The 3,862-nt window shown below is 40.6% G+C and overlaps 1 long non-coding RNA gene across 1 annotated transcript in view; it reads left to right on the forward strand.

The window, feature by feature from the left end:
• LOC117959380 overlaps positions 1–3,862 on the forward strand; it is a 15,483-nt gene that overhangs the window by 9,016 nt on the left and 2,605 nt on the right. The gene's annotated exons all lie outside the window — the stretch shown is intronic.

The raw sequence follows: 3,862 nt of genomic DNA on the forward strand, positions 1-3,862 counted from the left end.
ACATTGAAGTGATATGAACAAACAGAGAAATGTTACTTTATAGTTAAAACAGATGTTGAAAAAGTTTCCTTTTGGGGACGTCATTTGAAATTGGGAAAAATTAGAAGTTGGAAAAAAGGTTATAAATGTTGCAAAATATTGCAATATGTGTAAAATCGCAGTAATATCGTATTGTGTTGATATTGTATCAAGAGGCGACTGGTGATTCTCCCCCCTAATATACAGCATAGGACCTTTCCAACATAGATTGATGCAGATAAGGCATACATCGGTGCAGAAAATGTCAGCAGAATGCAGAAAATTAAATATCACGCTCCCCAGACCCACCCGCTCTTAATAACTCCCCAAAAATGTAAAGAAAACCTATATATTGTACATATTGATTTTGTGAAATCTTATATTTGTGTGATCAATTGTAGTGGGCCAAAAGGCCAGGGCTGATTTTCCCCCCTCTCCACCCCTGGTTACTGCTGTGTACGTATAATGCATATAAGACAACGCACTGTGATGCCAGCCTGTATGAACCCAATGCGTATGTGTGTGTAATCACGTGTATTAAACAGCCACCTCATCATAATTCTCTGAGGTTAATGCACGTGCCCAGCAGCGCGCCGGCCTGGCATTATTGGGAGGGAAATAGGCCCGTGATGAGAAGCCATTTCACTCCATTGAAATAACACTCCGGCAAATTACTCTTTGAACTTGACTACAGGCTTAAGAGCCTCATCACAGAGTCATTGCAGTCGGAATGGCAGAGTAGCAATAAAGCATCCTCACTCACACACACCCACACACCCACACACACACACCCACACACACGTCGAGACAGTTCATGAATACTAATGAGGAGCAGGACACAATCACGGTGACAGGGTCTTAAACAATAGGGAAGGGAAGGAAGTCTTTATGTGACTCCCTCATTTGTCTTTTCTGTTCCTCACACATGTACACAGATAATTAACCAAGCCAGCACACCAATCTTCTGATTGATTTGGCTTTCTTTCATTTTCCAAATAATAAAACTGGATAATAGTTAGAATAAGAGTAAGAAGATTAACGTCAGCTTATTTTTATTTTTCCAATATTTCCGAGTATAGGCTTTTGTTGGTGTAAGGAACCATTCTCCTTCACTGACCCTATCCAAGATTTCAATTTCAATAAGTAGTTCAAAAAAGTATTATTTCCTTTCGGTATTATCCTTGTGAAGTGTTCTGTATACATAAATCATAGTCATTCATCAGGTTGCCGCAAGGTGAACCATCCAAATGTTAGATTTAAGACTAAAGGTCAGTGGATTGATTGGGGTAAAGGGATGCAGTGGTTGCGTTCACGGTTCAGACATGTCTCTGGGGAAGTCAAAACAATGTCCTCCTAAGTGACAAAAATAAGTGCGTAACACTTTACGCACTTATTTTGTGAGGGAAGAAAAGAACATTTTAAATTGCCATTGTGACAAAAACTGGAAAAACAAGGCCCTGCATAACTCTTTGTGTCAAAATGAGTCAAAGGACATCTCACTTGTCCCCCACCTAAGAATGACAGGGTTGTCCACAGCCCCAGCCAACGCATGTCCACGTTTATTGTAGTTATGTACATAAACGACTAAGAGTGGACAGCCACGCTAGCGGCTCTGAGAGGCCGAACTTGGGCCCACATGTGCTTAGAGCTAAATGCACGTCAGCATGCTAACACACCCACAATGACAATGCTAACATGCTGATGTTTAGTGGGTTTGTTTCCACGGGCTACCATCGTAGTGTATCGCGTTAGCATGCTAACGTACACGCAGGGACATCCACATGAAGCATAGCAGGAGTTCCCGCAGGTCACAGGGTCAAGCTCGGCTGTTATCTCAGCCCAAGGCTGACAGTTCCTGAGCCAGACCACTAGCTGATGGCTCGGCTCAGTCTCTCCTCAGCATATGCTTGGATTTCCAAAAAGAGTGCTCTATTTGGACTGCTTTTACCAGCGTACCTTGCTGCATCACTGCTAGAGCTTCACTCCAGCTCCTCCTTTCAAATGTACAATCACAAGGTCTGTCTTAACCCTTGTGTCGTCTTCCCGTCAAAATTGAAAATCAGCATTTTTCATTTTTGTCTCTTTTTTCAACACTTGCTTCAATGTTTGTTTCTTTTTTCGACCTTTAACACTCTGTAACGCTAACTTATTACCTTTAGTTTTTTACAGTTATTTTTGGAATTGATGGCCAATAAACCTAATTTGTAGGAAATGATAGCTAATGTTTGAGTTAGAAAAGCAGATAATTAGGAATTATTGAGACTAAAATTAAAGGAATGGATGTTGATGATAATCATAGACTGGAATATGTCAACTTTTACTCAATACAATTTCAAAAACACTTCAATTTGTCTTCAAATGCTATAAAATTGAATAAGACGCCCCAAAATTAATGAAAGTAGAGATTTGTACTTGGCAAAGAGCGTTGGGGGGAATCAATCATGTTATTTTGGGGAATTAAAAAGAACATTGATATAGGAAAACGGGTCAATTTGACCCGGGGACAACAGGAGGGTTAAAAATCCACTATGTGATCATTCTCATCAGTGGTCATATCCAGAGTCAGGAATACATGTTCATCACAGGAAATATGGTAAGGCCATTGATTTTCAGGTAGAAAAACCTGTAACATTTTTCAATTTGGGTCAATTTGACGCAAATACCACACAAGGGTCAATCAATAGCATGTGTGCTGTTGCTGATGCTGCTCTGTTCTGGACCCTAGGGGGATCCTGCCACTGCTGCTCACCCTGCTCAAGGCTTTCCACGTATGCATGTGGAAGAGCGGGCCGGCCCCAGAACAGAGCCATAACGCCAAATACAAACTGCAGATGAATGACTATGTTTGGACGAAGTGGTCCTGACTTAACTCAAGTTGGATGATATTTCATGCATAACAACAAATGTGAACCCCATGGAGGATCGGCAGTAGGATCAGTTGGGTTCATCCTCTAGAGACCATGGGAATCTGTACCAAATTTCATTGCAATCCATCAAATAGTTGTTGAGATATTTCAGTCTGGACCAACGAGGTGGGCCGAGTCACTGACAGCCGACATAATCATTTCAATTAATATCTAATACAAAGCATATGTAATCTATTAATCTATTCTATTTTTGAAAAACCAAGTTGGATAGGGCCACAGCCCCCTCAGACAAATTCTCAGCATCGCGTAATCAGCTTTCTGTGATTTAAATGACAGAGACATAACCCTGAAAATGACTGAAATCCTCCGCAAATATCTTTGATGATTAATAATGACTCCAAGGAAATTGAAATAGATAGATATTTATGTACAGTATCTGCCCCGGACGACCTTGTTTTAGGTCATAAGACGGGGGTGTGTAATCTCTTTATCAATCTGCCTGCAGAAACACAGCTGGGCCAGACGTATCCCAGCATGCCTCGGTTCACATCTTTCTGGCCAAAACCAACTGGTTCTGCACGTAGTCAGGAATAACTCAGGCACAGCTTGACATTTGGCATAGGGAGAAAAGATATTGGATTTGTAATTGAATTAGTGTGAGGAGAAAAAAAAAAGTTTTAGGGAACTATTTTGCTGAAACATAATGACTTAGTGCACCCCCCCCCCCCTCCCTTTCATTTGAGAGCTCAACTAAAACCACTACAGTACTTTATTAAGGTTTGCCTTTGGATGTGGTGTTAACAAAAGAAGGTCGGATTAGACTTTTTTTGTTCTTTCTTGGCTTTTCATTGCATCTGGGCTTTTACAATCTATTATACTCCATTAAAGAATATAAATATACCACTAAGGTCTATAGAAAAGAGACTTCAGATACAGTATTAGGGGACCACTAAGGTCTATATAAAGAGACTTCAGAT

The sequence above is a fragment of the Etheostoma cragini genome, chromosome 16, assembly GCF_013103735.1.
Source record: "Etheostoma cragini isolate CJK2018 chromosome 16, CSU_Ecrag_1.0, whole genome shotgun sequence".
NCBI classification, from domain to species: Eukaryota; Metazoa; Chordata; class Actinopteri; order Perciformes; family Percidae; genus Etheostoma; species Etheostoma cragini.